Raw genomic sequence first — 14985 nt, 5'->3', positions numbered from 1 at the left:
GTCTCGGGTATCGGGCGGCGGCGGAGGGTTTGGCGACCACCTCCCAGCCCAGGGCGGCCCTGACCCAGCAAACCCTTCGGCGCTTGGCGCCCCGCCCAAGATCCCGCACGTCGCTCACAGGGACGTGGCCCCGGAGGCTTCAGGGCCCGGGGCCCGCGGTCCCTTGGGCATCGGCCCTGCCCGCCCACGCGGCGCTAGGCGCAGCCCGGCCGCAGCCCGGGCCGGCCCTCCTGCCCGACAGCAGCCGGCCCGAAGCCACCGGGAGCCACCATTGAGTCGCCACGGCCCCTCAGCCCCGGCAAGGCCACCCTTGCCCCCACACCCCCCGCCGAGCTCAGGACCCCGCCCCTGGTGGCCGGCAGGCCCGGGGAAGCGGCCCCTGCCCTCGATCCCGCTCCCGCACCCGGCCGCGGTGACACGCCAGAGGGGCGGGGTGGTGGTGGGGCGGGGCTTTTGTCGGAGGGAGCTGTGGAGGGACACACCGGCACACAGGTGGCGGCGCCGGGGCTGGGCGCCGGTGGGGGCGGCCAGGTGCAGGTCGAGGGGCTCGCGGGCCGAAAGGACGGCCACTGGGCCCGCGGCGGAGTCTGGGTCCGGGCCAGCCACCCCGGGAGCGTCTGGGGTGCGGCTGCCTTCCAGGCCCGCCTTCTGGCCGCCTGGCCGGCCGGGCCGGCGGGGAGCGCCCCCGCCGGCGCGCGCCGTGGTGGGAGGGGCCTGAGGAGGTGGGGCCTGCAGCGCGGCCCGGCGGGGGCGGAGCCGGCGGCCCCAGCCGCGGGCGAGTAGAGGAGAAGGCGGGCGGAGCGGGAGGCAAAAAGCCTACAGCACCCGGTATTCCCAGGCGGTCTCCCATCCAAGTACTAACCAGGCCCGACCCTGCTTAGCTTCCGAGATCAGACGAGATCGGGCGCGTTCAGGGTGGTATGGCCGTAGACGGGGGCGGGGGGCCGCGGGCGGCCTCTTGAGGCCCAGTTTCGCTGGCGCTGGCGCCTTAACGCCAGCCTTGCGGCCGGCCCGCCCCGGCAGGGCCCCCTCGCCCGCCCAGGCAGGGGGAACGGAGGTCTCGGGTATCGGGCGGCGGCGGAGGGTTTGGCGACCACCTCCCAGCCCAGGGCGGCCCTGACCCAGCAAACCCTTCGGCGCTTGGCGCCCCGCCCAAGATCCCGCACGTCGCTCACAGGGACGTGGCCCCGGAGGCTTCAGGGCCTGGGGCCCGCGGTCCCTTGGGCATCGGCCCTGCCCGCCCACGCGGCGCTAGGCGCAGCCCGGCCGCAGCCCGGGCCGGCCCTCCTGCCCGACAGCAGCCGGCCCGAAGCCACCGGGAGCCACCATTGAGTCGCCACGGCCCCTCAGCCCCGGCAAGGCCACCCTTGCCCCCACACCCCCCGCCGAGCTCAGGACCCCGCCCCTGGTGGCCGGCAGGCCCGGGGAAGCGGCCCCTGCCCTCGATCCCGCTCCCGCACCCAACCGCGGTGACACGCCAGAGGGGCGGGGTGGTGGTGGGGCGGGGCTTTTGTCGGAGGGAGCTGTGGAGGGACACACCGGCACACAGGTGGCGGCGCCGGGGCTGGGCGCCGGTGGGGGCGGCCAGGTGCAGGTCGAGGGGCTCGCGGGCCGAAAGGACGGCAACTGGGCCCGCGGCGGAGTCTGGGTCCGGGCCAGCCACCCCGGGAGCGTCTGGGGTGCGGCTGCCTTCCAGGGCCGCCTTCTGGCCGCCTAGCCGGCCGGGCCGGCGGGGAGCGCCCCCGCCGGCGCGCGCCGTGGTGGGAGGGGCCTGAGGAGGTGGGGCCTGCAGCGCGGCCCGGCGGGGGCGGAGCCGGCGGCCCCCGCCGCGGGCGAGTAAAGGAGAAGGCGGGCGCAGCGGGAGGCAAAAAGCCTACAGCAACCGGTATTCCCAGGCGGTCTCCCATCCAAGTACTAACCAGGCCCGACCCTGCTTAGCTTCCGAGATCAGACGAGATCGGGCGCGTTCAGGGTGGTATGGCCGTAGACGGGGGCGGGGGGCCGCGGGCGGCCTCTTGAGGCCCAGTTTCGCTGGCGCTGGCGCCTTAACGCCAGCCTGGCGGCCAGCCCGCCCCGGCAGGGCCCCCTCGCCCGCCCAGGCAGGGGGAACGGAGGTCTCGGGTATCGGGCGGCGGCGGAGGGTTTGGCGACCACCTCCCAGCCCAGGGCGGCCCTGACCCAGCAAACCCTTCGGCGCTTGGCGCCCCGCCCAAGATCCCGCACGTCGCTCACAGGGACGTGGCCCCGGAGGCTTCAGGGCCCGGGGCCCGCGGTCCCTTGGGCATCGGCCCTGCCCGCCCACGCGGCGCTAGGCGCAGCCCGACCGCAGCCCGGGCCGGCCCTTCTGCCCGACAGCAGCTGGCCCGAAGCCACTGGGAGCCACCATTGAGTCGCCACGGCCCCTCAGCCCCGGCAAGGCCACCCTTGCCCCCACACCCCCCACCGAGCTCAGGACCCCGCCCCTGGTGGCCGGCAGGCCCGGGGAAGTGGCCCCTGCCCTCGATCCCGCACCCGCACCCGGCCGCGGTGACACGTCAGAGGGGCGGGGTGGTGGTGGGGCGGGGCTTTTGTCGGAGGGAGCTGTGGAGGGACACACCGGCACACAGGTGGCGGCGCCGGGGCTGGGCGCCGGTGGGGGAGGCCAGGTGCAGGTCGAGGGGCTCGCGGGCCGAAAGGACGGCAACTGGGCCCGCGGCGGAGTCTGGGTCTGGAGGGCTCTGAGCCTCCATCCGCTCTGGTGCCTCGGGTCTACCGGCCCGACGCCTGGTAGCGTGACACCCCACCGGCCCACAGACGTAGCCTCCCCAGCTGTGCTCACAGCGAGTCCAACCGCAGCCTGCATCCCTCCGCGGGACACTTGGATTACTCCCGCGATCCCCACGAGGTGCGGCACCCGGCGGCCGAATGGGCTGAGATCCTGCCCTTGCGGCGGCGCCCTGTGGCCACCTCCGCCTCCCTCACGGTACTGGCCGAGGCCTCGGACCAGCGGGCCCCGGCTCCCAGCTCAGCGCTGCTCCTCCGCCCCTCTCACCTCCTGCCCGACGTCCAGGCTACCGAGCACCCTCCACCCCCGCCCACCTTCATGCCACTCAGCCGGAACCCGGGAGGCAATGCCAACTACCAGGTGTATGACAGTCTGGTGCTGAAGCGGCAACCGCAGGAGGGCCAAGCGCGGGCCAACTCGCTGCTACCTTCCACCTCGGCCTCCAGGCCCTCTCTGCACGGGAGCCAGACTGGGAAAATGAACTTACCAGCAGCAAATGGGGGCAGGGGCAGGGGGCGGCAGGGCATGGAGAGAGGAATAAAGAGCGCCAGAGTCCAGGAAACATTGGTGGTCTGTGGCTTGGAAGCGCCACTACTTCTGCCAGCCTGGGTCCCTGCGCTTGGCTTCCTGCAATAAGAAGCCAGTGTCCCCTTCTTGGCCTGAGGGTCCCTTTGGTTTAGTGGCCACAGCTCTGCCAGCAGGCCCCTCCTGGTCCTATACCATGCACTAAGTACATCTGCAGCTGCAGACTCCAAACCCCTGGTCTCTGGGCACCTCCTCTGTGTCTCAGCTGTCCCTGTCCACAGAGAGCCTCATACAAGAAGTTGCTTCCAAACTGGGAGGTTCCACATCTGGGCAGGTCCAGCTCCAGGCCCAGTGAAGGGCATGAAGAAGGCTGAGGCTCTGGACTCCAGCCAGGCCTTCAGCAGGCCTCTGAGGCCAAGGTCTTCCTAGTCTCAAGAGGGGCCAAGAGACGCAATGTGTCATTTGAACAAGTGAGTCAGCGGGCGGTGAGCGAATGAATGACCGCTCGAGGGGATGTATGCCGGCCACCGGGCCCTGTTTGACTGTCCAGGCTCAGCTTACCTGACCCTGGTTACCAGGGAATGCCACTCTGGGCCCTCCTTTTCATCCCCCTCCCTCACTGTGACCTCACCACCTGCCCCATTATGACCCAGTCTGGCTCCCAGTTAAAACTGGAGGGCAGAGGGCCCAGGCAGTCCTGGGACCAACGGCCATGGGTGAGCGAAACTACTACCGAGCCGAGCCGTTCACTGGCCCCATCCCCAGGAAATGCCAGGAGCAAGGATACTCAATTCTTCTGATCCCGGTCAGCTTCATCTTGCTCAACGTGGGGATCAACATGGTGACTATGGTCAGGGCAGGATCTGTGCAGCGCGGCTGGGGGAGCCCTGGGGTCTTGAAGGGGCTGAGGTGGGAGGGCTGCTGGGGTGTGACCGGACAAGGGTTGGATTTCAGGGCTCACCCTGCTCCCGGCCTCCCCCCTCCCCTTCTTCCCTCAACTCTGGAGGCATCTGAAGAGATTCTTGCGGGCACTTTTCAATCGTATTTTCCACAAAGGTGAGTGGGCGCCGGCGTGGGTTCAGGGGATGTGGGCCTGTCCCCTTTCTTCTATCCCTGCCTTGATTCTCAGCCCCTCAGGAACCCAGGCCCTGACCCATCTCGCCTTTCCCCACAGACAAGCAAGCCAGCTGTGTAGGCACCCATTGCATGTGCATGCGCTGCTCCGTGGATCCCAAGAACCTGTGCTCAAGAGTTTCTTCCCACTTCTGCCATCGCCCAAGCTTCCTGCTCGGGCAGGTAAACCACCTTGCCTACTGCCTGCAGCGGGGCTCGGCGGGGGCGGAGCCGGCGGCCCCCCCGCCGCGGGCGAGTAAAGGAGAAGGCGGGCGGAGCGGGAGGCAAAAAGCCTACAGCACCCGGTATTCCCAGGCGGTCTCCCATCCAAGTACTAACCAGGCCCGACCCTGCTTAGCTTCCGAGATCAGACGAGATCGGGCGCGTTCAGGGTGGTATGGCCGTAGACGGGGGTGGGGGGCCGCGGGCGGCCTCTTGAGGCCCAGTTTCGCTGGCGCTGGCGCCTTAACGCCAGCCTTGCGGCCGGCCCGCCCCGGCAGGGCCCCCTCGCCCGCCCAGGCAGGGGGAACGGAGGTCTCGGGTATCGGGCGGCGGCGGAGGGTTTGGCGACCACCTCCCAGCCCAGGGCGGCCCTGACCCAGCAAACCCTTCGGCGCTTGGCGCCCCGCCCAAGATCCCGCACGTCGCTCACAGGGACGTGGCCCCGGAGGCTTCAGGGCCCGGGGCCCGCGGTCCCTTGGGCATCGGCCCTGCCCGCCCACGCGGCGCTAGGCGCAGCCCGGCCGCAGCCCGGGCCGGCCCTCCTGCCCGACAGCAGCCGGCCCGAAGCCACCGGGAGCCACCATTGAGTCGCCACGGCCCCTCAGCCCCGGCAAGGCCACCCTTGCCCCCACACCCCCCGCCGAGCTCAGGACCCCGCCCCTGGTGGCCGGCAGGCCCGGGGAAGCGGCCCCTGCCCTCGATCCCGCTCCCGCACCCGGCCGCGGTGACACGCCAGAGGGGCGGGGTGGTGGTGGGGCGGGGCTTTTGTCGGAGGGAGCTGTGGAGGGACACACCGGCACACAGGTGGCGGCGCCGGGACTGGGCGCCGGTGGGGGCGGCCAGGTGCAGGTCGAGGGGCTCGCGGGCCGAAAGGACGGCAACTGGGCCCGCGGCGGAGTCTGGGTCCGGGCCAGCCACCCCGGGAGCGTCTGGGGTGCGGCTGCCTTCCAGGGCCGCCTTCTGGCCGCCTGGCCGGCCGGGCCGGCGGGGAGCGCCCCCGCCGGCGCGCGCCGTGGTGGGAGGGGCCTGAGGAGGTGGGGCCTGCAGCGCGGCCCGGCGGGGGCGGAGCCGGCGGCCCCAGCCGCGGGCGAGTAGAGGAGAAGGCGGGCGGAGCGGGAGGCAAAAAGCCTACAGCACCCGGTATTCCCAGGCGGTCTCCCATCCAAGTACTAACCAGGCCCGACCCTGCTTAGCTTCCGAGATCAGACGAGATCGGGCGCGTTCAGGGTGGTATGGCCGTAGACGGGGGCGGGGGGCCGCGGGCGGCCTCTTGAGGCCCAGTTTCGCTGGCGCTGGCGCCTTAACGCCAGCCTTGCGGCCGGCCCGCCCCGGCAGGGCCCCCTCGCCCGCCCAGGCAGGGGGAACGGAGGTCTCGGGTATCGGGCGGCGGCGGAGGGTTTGGCGACCACCTCCCAGCCCAGGGCGGCCCTGACCCAGCAAACCCTTCGGCGCTTGGCGCCCCGCCCAAGATCCCGCACGTCGCTCACAGGGACGTGGCCCCGGAGGCTTCAGGGCCCGGGGCCCGCGGTCCCTTGGGCATCGGCCCTGCCCGCCCACGCGGCGCTAGGCGCAGCCCGACCGCAGCCCGGGCCGGCCCTTCTGCCCGACAGCAGCTGGCCCGAAGCCACTGGGAGCCACCATTGAGTCGCCACGGCCCCTCAGCCCCGGCAAGGCCACCCTTGCCCCCACACCCCCCACCGAGCTCAGGACCCCGCCCCTGGTGGCCGGCAGGCCCGGGGAAGTGGCCCCTGCCCTCGATCCCGCACCCGCACCCGGCCGCGGTGACACGTCAGAGGGGCGGGGTGGTGGTGGGGCGGGGCTTTTGTCGGAGGGAGCTGTGGAGGGACACACCGGCACACAGGTGGCGGCGCCGGGGCTGGGCGCCGGTGGGGGAGGCCAGGTGCAGGTCGAGGGGCTCGCGGGCCGAAAGGACGGCAACTGGGCCCGCGGCGGAGTCTGGGTCTGGAGGGCTCTGAGCCTCCATCCGCTCTGGTGCCTCGGGTCTACCGGCCCGACGCCTGGTAGCGTGACACCCCACCGGCCCACAGACGTAGCCTCCCCAGCTGTGCTCACAGCGAGTCCAACCGCAGCCTGCATCCCTCCGCGGGACACTTGGATTACTCCCGCGATCCCCACGAGGTGCGGCACCCGGCGGCCGAATGGGCTGAGATCCTGCCCTTGCGGCGGCGCCCTGTGGCCACCTCCGCCTCCCTCACGGTACTGGCCGAGGCCTCGGACCAGCGGGCCCCGGCTCCCAGCTCAGCGCTGCTCCTCCGCCCCTCTCACCTCCTGCCCGACGTCCAGGCTACCGAGCACCCTCCACCCCCGCCCACCTTCATGCCACTCAGCCGGAACCCGGGAGGCAATGCCAACTACCAGGTGTATGACAGTCTGGTGCTGAAGCGGCAACCGCAGGAGGGCCAAGCGCGGGCCAACTCGCTGCTACCTTCCACCTCGGCCTCCAGGCCCTCTCTGCACGGGAGCCAGACTGGGAAAATGAACTTACCAGCAGCAAATGGGGGCAGGGGCAGGGGGCGGCAGGGCATGGAGAGAGGAATAAAGAGCGCCAGAGTCCAGGAAACATTGGTGGTCTGTGGCTTGGAAGCGCCACTACTTCTGCCAGCCTGGGTCCCTGCGCTTGGCTTCCTGCAATAAGAAGCCAGTGTCCCCTTCTTGGCCTGAGGGTCCCTTTGGTTTAGTGGCCACAGCTCTGCCAGCAGGCCCCTCCTGGTCCTATACCATGCACTAAGTACATCTGCAGCTGCAGACTCCAAACCCCTGGTCTCTGGGCACCTCCTCTGTGTCTCAGCTGTCCCTGTCCACAGAGAGCCTCATACAAGAAGTTGCTTCCAAACTGGGAGGTTCCACATCTGGGCAGGTCCAGCTCCAGGCCCAGTGAAGGGCATGAAGAAGGCTGAGGCTCTGGACTCCAGCCAGGCCTTCAGCAGGCCTCTGAGGCCAAGGTCTTCCTAGTCTCAAGAGGGGCCAAGAGACGCAATGTGTCATTTGAACAAGTGAGTCAGCGGGCGGTGAGCGAATGAATGACCGCTCGAGGGGATGTATGCCGGCCACCGGGCCCTGTTTGACTGTCCAGGCTCAGCTTACCTGACCCTGGTTACCAGGGAATGCCACTCTGGGCCCTCCTTTTCATCCCCCTCCCTCACTGTGACCTCACCACCTGCCCCATTATGACCCAGTCTGGCTCCCAGTTAAAACTGGAGGGCAGAGGGCCCAGGCAGTCCTGGGACCAACGGCCATGGGTGAGCGAAACTACTACCGAGCCGAGCCGTTCACTGGCCCCATCCCCAGGAAATGCCAGGAGCAAGGATACTCAATTCTTCTGATCCCGGTCAGCTTCATCTTGCTCAACGTGGGGATCAACATGGTGACTATGGTCAGGGCAGGATCTGTGCAGCGCGGCTGGGGGAGCCCTGGGGTCTTGAAGGGGCTGAGGTGGGAGGGCTGCTGGGGTGTGACCGGACAAGGGTTGGATTTCAGGGCTCACCCTGCTCCCGGCCTCCCCCCTCCCCTTCTTCCCTCAACTCTGGAGGCATCTGAAGAGATTCTTGAGGGCACTTTTCAATCGTATTTTCCACAAAGGTGAGTGGGCGCCGGCGTGGGTTCAGGGGATGTGGGCCTGTCCCCTTTCTTCTATCCCTGCCTTGATTCTCAGCCCCTCAGGAACCCAGGCCCTGACCCATCTCGCCTTTCCCCACAGACAAGCAAGCCAGCTGTGTAGGCACCCATCGCATGTGCATGCGCTGCTCCGTGGATCCCAAGAACCTGTGCTCAAGAGTTTCTTCCCACTTCTGCCATCGTCCAAGCTTCCTGCTCGGGCAGGTAAACCACCTTGCCTACTGCCTGCAGCGGGGCACGGCGGGAGCGGAGCCGGCGGCCCCCCCGCCGCGGGCGAGTAAAGGAGAAGGCGGGCGGAGCGGGAGGCAAAAAGCCTACAGCACCCGGTATTCCCAGGCGGTCTCCCATCCAAGTACTAACCAGGCCCGACCCTGCTTAGCTTCCGAGATCAGACGAGATCGGGCGCGTTCAGGGTGGTATGGCCGTAGACGGGGGCGGGGGGCCGCGGGCGGCCTCTTGAGGCCCAGTTTCGCTGGCGCTGGCGCCTTAACGCCAGCCTGGCGGCCAGCCCGCCCCGGCAGGGCCCCCTCGCCCGCCCAGGCAGGGGGAACGGAGGTCTCGGGTATCGGGCGGCGGCGGAGGGTTTGGCGACCACCTCCCAGCCCAGGGCGGCCCTGACCCAGCAAACCCTTCGGCGCTTGGCGCCCCGCCCAAGATCCCGCACGTCGCTCACAGGGACGTGGCCCCGGAGGCTTCAGGGCCCGGGGCCCGCGGTCCCTTGGGCATCGGCCCTGCCCGCCCACGCGGCGCTAGGCGCAGCCCGGCCGCAGCCCGGGCCGGCCCTCCTGCCCGACAGCAGCCGGCCCGAAGCCACCGCGAGCCTCCATTGAGTCGCCACGGCCCCTCAGCCCCGGCAAGGCCACCCTTGCCCCCACACCCCCCGCCGAGCTCAGGACCCCGCCCCTGGTGGCCGGCAGGCCCGGGGAAGCGGCCCCTGCCCTCGATCCCGCTCCCGCACCCGGCCGCGGTGACACGCCAGAGGGGCGGGGTGGTGGTGGGGCGGGGCTTTTGTCGGAGGGAGCTGTGGAGGGACACACCGGCACACAGGTGGCGGCGCCGGGGCTGGGCGCCGGTGGGGGCGGCCAGGTGCAGGTCGAGGGGCTCGCGGGCCGAAAGGACGGCAACTGGGCCCGCGGCGGAGTCTGGGTCCGGGCCAGCCACCCCGGGAGCGTCTGGGGTGCGACTGCCTTCCAGGGCCGCCTTCTGGCCGCCTAGCCGGCCGGGCCGGCGGGGAGCGCCCCCGCCGGCGCGCGCCGTGGTGGGAGGGGCCTGAGGAGGTGGGGCCTGCAGCGCGGCCCGGCGGGGGCGGAGCCGGCGGCCCCCGCCGCGGGCGAGTAAAGGAGAAGGCGGGCGCAGCGGGAGGCAAAAAGCCTACAGCAACCGGTATTCCCAGGCGGTCTCCCATCCAAGTACTAACCAGGCCCGACCCTGCTTAGCTTCCGAGATCAGACGAGATCGGGCGCGTTCAGGGTGGTATGGCCGTAGACGGGGGCGGGGGGCCGCGGGCGGCCTCTTGAGGCCCAGTTTCGCTGGCGCTGGCGCCTTAACGCCAGCCTGGCGGCCAGCCCGCCCCGGCAGGGCCCCCTCGCCCGCCCAGGCAGGGGGAACGGAGGTCTCGGGTATCGGGCGGCGGCGGAGGGTTTGGCGACCACCTCCCAGCCCAGGGCGGCCCTGACCCAGCAAACCCTTCGGCGCTTGGCGCCCCGCCCAAGATCCCGCACGTCGCTCACAGGGACGTGGCCCCGGAGGCTTCAGGGCCCGGGGCCCGCGGTCCCTTGGGCATCGGCCCTGCCCGCCCACGCGGCGCTAGGCGCAGCCCGACCGCAGCCCGGGCCGGCCCTTCTGCCCGACAGCAGCTGGCCCGAAGCCACTGGGAGCCACCATTGAGTCGCCACGGCCCCTCAGCCCCGGCAAGGCCACCCTTGCCCCCACACCCCCCACCGAGCTCAGGACCCCGCCCCTGGTGGCCGGCAGGCCCGGGGAAGTGGCCCCTGCCCTCGATCCCGCACCCGCACCCGGCCGCGGTGACACGTCAGAGGGGCGGGGTGGTGGTGGGGCGGGGCTTTTGTCGGAGGGAGCTGTGGAGGGACACACCGGCACACAGGTGGCGGCGCCGGGGCTGGGCGCCGGTGGGGGAGGCCAGGTGCAGGTCGAGGGGCTCGCGGGCCGAAAGGACGGCAACTGGGCCCGCGGCGGAGTCTGGGTCTGGAGGGCTCTGAGCCTCCATCCGCTCTGGTGCCTCGGGTCTACCGGCCCGACGCCTGGTAGCGTGACACCCCACCGGCCCACAGACGTAGCCTCCCCAGCTGTGCTCACAGCGAGTCCAACCGCAGCCTGCATCCCTCCGCGGGACACTTGGATTACTCCCGCGATCCCCACGAGGTGCGGCACCCGGCGGCCGAATGGGCTGAGATCCTGCCCTTGCGGCGGCGCCCTGTGGCCACCTCCGCCTCCCTCACGGTACTGGCCGAGGCCTCGGACCAGCGGGCCCCGGCTCCCAGCTCAGCGCTGCTCCTCCGCCCCTCTCACCTCCTGCCCGACGTCCAGGCTACCGAGCACCCTCCACCCCCGCCCACCTTCATGCCACTCAGCCAGAACCCGGGAGGCAATGCCAACTACCAGGTGTATGACAGTCTGGTGCTGAAGCGGCAACCGCAGGAGGGCCAAGCGCGGGCCAACTCGCTGCTACCTTCCACCTCGGCCTCCAGGCCCTCTCTGCACGGGAGCCAGACTGGGAAAATGAACTTACCAGCAGCAAATGGGGGCAGGGGCAGGGGGCGGCAGGGCATGGAGAGAGGAATAAAGAGCGCCAGAGTCCAGGAAACATTGGTGGTCTGTGGCTTGGAAGCGCCACTACTTCTGCCAGCCTGGGTCCCTGCGCTTGGCTTCCTGCAATAAGAAGCCAGTGTCCCCTTCTTGGCCTGAGGGTCCCTTTGGTTTAGTGGCCACAGCTCTGCCAGCAGGCCCCTCCTGGTCCTATACCATGCACTAAGTACATCTGCAGCTGCAGACTCCAAACCCCTGGTCTCTGGGCACCTCCTCTGTGTCTCAGCTGTCCCTGTCCACAGAGAGCCTCATACAAGAAGTTGCTTCCAAACTGGGAGGTTCCACATCTGGGCAGGTCCAGCTCCAGGCCCAGTGAAGGGCATGAAGAAGGCTGAGGCTCTGGACTCCAGCCAGGCCTTCAGCAGGCCTCTGAGGCCAAGGTCTTCCTAGTCTCAAGAGGGGCCAAGAGACGCAATGTGTCATTTGAACAAGTGAGTCAGCGGGCGGTGAGCGAATGAATGACCGCTCGAGGGGATGTATGCCGGCCACCGGGCCCTGTTTGACTGTCCAGGCTCAGCTTACCTGACCCTGGTTACCAGGGAATGCCACTCTGGGCCCTCCTTTTCATCCCCCTCCCTCACTGTGACCTCACCACCTGCCCCATTATGACCCAGTCTGGCTCCCAGTTAAAACTGGAGGGCAGAGGGCCCAGGCAGTCCTGGGACCAACGGCCATGGGTGAGCGAAACTACTACCGAGCCGAGCCGTTCACTGGCCCCATCCCCAGGAAATGCCAGGAGCAAGGATACTCAATTCTTCTGATCCCGGTCAGCTTCATCTTGCTCAACGTGGGGATCAACATGGTGACTATGGTCAGGGCAGGATCTGTGCAGCGCGGCTGGGGGAGCCCTGGGGTCTTGAAGGGGCTGAGGTGGGAGGGCTGCTGGGGTGTGACCGGACAAGGGTTGGATTTCAGGGCTCACCCTGCTCCCGGCCTCCCCCCTCCCCTTCTTCCCTCAACTCTGGAGGCATCTGAAGAGATTCTTGCGGGCACTTTTCAATCGTATTTTCCACAAAGGTGAGTGGGCGCCGGCGTGGGTTCAGGGGATGTGGGCCTGTCCCCTTTCTTCTATCCCTGCCTTGATTCTCAGCCCCTCAGGAACCCAGGCCCTGACCCATCTCGCCTTTCCCCACAGACAAGCAAGCCAGCTGTGTAGGCACCCATCGCATGTGCATGCGCTGCTCCGTGGATCCCAAGAACCTGTGCTCAAGAGTTTCTTCCCACTTCTGCCATCGCCCAAGCTTCCTGCTCGGGCAGGTAAACCACCTTGCCTACTGCCTGCAGCGGGGCTCGGCGGGGGCGGAGCCGGCGGCCCCCCCGCCGCGGGCGAGTAAAGGAGAAGGCGGGCGGAGCGGGAGGCAAAAAGCCTACAGCACCCGGTATTCCCAGGCGGTCTCCCATCCAAGTACTAACCAGGCCCGACCCTGCTTAGCTTCCGAGATCAGACGAGATCGGGCGCGTTCAGGGTGGTATGGCCGTAGACGGGGGCGGGGGGCCGCGGGCGGCCTCTTGAGGCCCAGTTTCGCTGGCGCTGGCGCCTTAACGCCAGCCTGGCGGCCAGCCCGCCCCGGCAGGGCCCCCTCGCCCGCCCAGGCAGGGGGAACGGAGGTCTCGGGTATCGGGCGGCGGCGGAGGGTTTGGCGACCACCTCCCAGCCCAGGGCGGCCCTGACCCAGCAAACCCTTCGGCGCTTGGCGCCCCGCCCAAGATCCCGCACGTCGCTCACAGGGACGTGGCCCCGGAGGCTTCAGGGCCCGGGGCCCGCGGTCCCTTGGGCATCGGCCCTGCCCGCCCACGCGGCGCTAGGCGCAGCCCGGCCGCAGCCCGGGCCGGCCCTCCTGCCCGACAGCAGCCGGCCCGAAGCCACCGGGAGCCACCATTGAGTCGCCACGGCCCCTCAGCCCCGGCAAGGCCACCCTTGCCCCCACACCCCCCGCCGAGCTCAGGACCCCGCCCCTGGTGGCCGGCAGGCCCGGGGAAGCGGCCCCTGCCCTCGATCCCGCTCCCGCACCCGGCCGCGGTGACACGCCAGAGGGGCGGGGTGGTGGTGGGGCGGGGCTTTTGTCGGAGGGAGCTGTGGAGGGACACACCGGCACACAGGTGGCGGCGCCGGGGCTGGGCGCCGGTGGGGGCGGCCAGGTGCAGGTCGAGGGGCTCGCGGGCCGAAAGGACGGCCACTGGGCCCGCGGCGGAGTCTGGGTCCGGGCCAGCCACCCCGGGAGCGTCTGGGGTGCGGCTGCCTTCCAGGGCCGCCTTCTGGCCGCCTGGCCGGCCGGGCCGGCGGGGAGCGCCCCCGCCGGCGCGCGCCGTGGTGGGAGGGGCCTGAGGAGGTGGGGCCTGCAGCGCGGCCCGGCGGGGGCGGAGCCGGCGGCCCCAGCCGCGGGCGAGTAGAGGAGAAGGCGGGCGGAGCGGGAGGCAAAAAGCCTACAGCACCCGGTATTCCCAGGCGGTCTCCCATCCAAGTACTAACCAGGCCCGACCCTGCTTAGCTTCCGAGATCAGACGAGATCGGGCGCGTTCAGGGTGGTATGGCCGTAGACGGGGGCGGGGGGCCGCGGGCGGCCTCTTGAGGCCCAGTTTCGCTGGCGCTGGCGCCTTAACGCCAGCCTTGCGGCCGGCCCGCCCCGGCAGGGCCCCCTCGCCCGCCCAGGCAGGGGGAACGGAGGTCTCGGGTATCGGGCGGCGGCGGAGGGTTTGGCGACCACCTCCCAGCCCAGGGCGGCCCTGACCCAGCAAACCCTTCGGCGCTTGGCGCCCCGCCCAAGATCCCGCACGTCGCTCACAGGGACGTGGCCCCGGAGGCTTCAGGGCCCGGGGCCCGCGGTCCCTTGGGCATCGGCCCTGCCCGCCCACGCGGCGCTAGGCGCAGCCCGGCCGCAGCCCGGGCCGGCCCTCCTGCCCGACAGCAGCCGGCCCGAAGCCACCGGGAGCCACCATTGAGTCGCCACGGCCCCTCAGCCCCGGCAAGGCCACCCTTGCCCCCACACCCCCCGCCGAGCTCAGGACCCCGCCCCTGGTGGCCGGCAGGCCCGGGGAAGCGGCCCCTGCCCTCGATCCCGCTCCCGCACCCAACCGCGGTGACACGCCAGAGGGGCGGGGTGGTGGTGGGGCGGGGCTTTTGTCGGAGGGAGCTGTGGAGGGACACACCGGCACACAGGTGGCGGCGCCGGGGCTGGGCGCCGGTGGGGGCGGCCAGGTGCAGGTCGAGGGGCTCGCGGGCCGAAAGGACGGCAACTGGGCCCGCGGCGGAGTCTGGGTCCGGGCCAGCCACCCCGGGAGCGTCTGGGGTGCGACTGCCTTCCAGGGCCGCCTTCTGGCCGCCTAGCCGGCCGGGCCGGCGGGGAGCGCCCCCGCCAGCGCGCGCCGTGGTGGGAGGGGCCTGAGGAGGTGGGGCCTGCAGCGCGGCCCGGCGGGGGCGGAGCCGGCGGCCCCAGCCGCGGGCGAGTAGAGGAGAAGGCGGGCGGAGCGGGAGGCAAAAAGCCTACAGCACCCGGTATTCCCAGGCGGTCTCCCATCCAAGTACTAACCAGGCCCGACCCTGCTTAGCTTCCGAGATCAGACGAGATCGGGCGCGTTCAGGGTGGTATGGCCGTAGACGGGGGCGGGGGGCCGCGGGCGGCCTCTTGAGGCCCAGTTTCGCTGGCGCTGGCGCCTTAACGCCAGCCTTGCGGCCGGCCCGCCCCGGCAGGGCCCCCTCGCCCGCCCAGGCAGGGGGAACGGAGGTCTCGGGTATCGGGCGGCGGCGGAGGGTTTGGCGACCACCTCCCAGCCCAGGGCGGCCCTGACCCAGCAAACCCTTCGGCTCTTGGCGCCCCGCCCAAGATCCCGCACGTCGCTCACAGGGACGTGGCCCCGGAGGCTTCAGGGCCCGGGGCCCGCGGTCCCTTGGGCATCGGCCC

General features: G+C 70.7%; 9 non-coding genes across 9 annotated transcripts; all 9 read right to left on the bottom strand.

Annotated features, from left to right (window-relative positions):
* Positions 1-813: 813 nt before the first annotated feature.
* Positions 814-932, bottom strand: LOC137213178 (5S ribosomal RNA). The gene has a single exon (XR_010937821.1). It is a non-coding gene; the product is annotated as a 5S ribosomal RNA (ribosomal RNA).
* A 938-nt stretch (positions 933-1870) lies between these two features.
* On the bottom strand, positions 1871-1989 carry LOC137213614 (5S ribosomal RNA). Its single transcript, XR_010938249.1, has one exon. It is a non-coding gene; the product is annotated as a 5S ribosomal RNA (ribosomal RNA).
* Positions 1990-4692: 2703 nt separating this feature from the next.
* Positions 4693-4811, bottom strand: LOC137213177 (5S ribosomal RNA). The gene has a single exon (XR_010937820.1). It is a non-coding gene; the product is annotated as a 5S ribosomal RNA (ribosomal RNA).
* A 938-nt stretch (positions 4812-5749) lies between these two features.
* On the bottom strand, positions 5750-5868 carry LOC137213176 (5S ribosomal RNA). Its single transcript, XR_010937819.1, has one exon. It is a non-coding gene; the product is annotated as a 5S ribosomal RNA (ribosomal RNA).
* Positions 5869-8571: 2703 nt separating this feature from the next.
* LOC137213175 (5S ribosomal RNA) lies at positions 8572-8690 on the bottom strand. The gene has a single exon (XR_010937818.1). It is a non-coding gene; the product is annotated as a 5S ribosomal RNA (ribosomal RNA).
* A 938-nt stretch (positions 8691-9628) lies between these two features.
* Positions 9629-9747, bottom strand: LOC137213613 (5S ribosomal RNA). The gene has a single exon (XR_010938248.1). It is a non-coding gene; the product is annotated as a 5S ribosomal RNA (ribosomal RNA).
* Positions 9748-12450: 2703 nt separating this feature from the next.
* LOC137213174 (5S ribosomal RNA) lies at positions 12451-12569 on the bottom strand. The gene has a single exon (XR_010937817.1). It is a non-coding gene; the product is annotated as a 5S ribosomal RNA (ribosomal RNA).
* A 938-nt stretch (positions 12570-13507) lies between these two features.
* On the bottom strand, positions 13508-13626 carry LOC137213173 (5S ribosomal RNA). The gene has a single exon (XR_010937816.1). It is a non-coding gene; the product is annotated as a 5S ribosomal RNA (ribosomal RNA).
* Positions 13627-14564: 938 nt separating this feature from the next.
* On the bottom strand, positions 14565-14683 carry LOC137213172 (5S ribosomal RNA). The gene has a single exon (XR_010937815.1). It is a non-coding gene; the product is annotated as a 5S ribosomal RNA (ribosomal RNA).
* Positions 14684-14985: the final 302 nt, after the last annotated feature.

The sequence above is a fragment of the Pseudorca crassidens genome, chromosome 19, assembly GCF_039906515.1.
Source record: "Pseudorca crassidens isolate mPseCra1 chromosome 19, mPseCra1.hap1, whole genome shotgun sequence".
Taxonomy (NCBI): Eukaryota; Metazoa; Chordata; class Mammalia; order Artiodactyla; family Delphinidae; genus Pseudorca; species Pseudorca crassidens.
The sequence above is the reverse complement of the archived record's forward strand: the minus strand, read 5'-3'. Positions and strand labels throughout refer to the sequence as shown.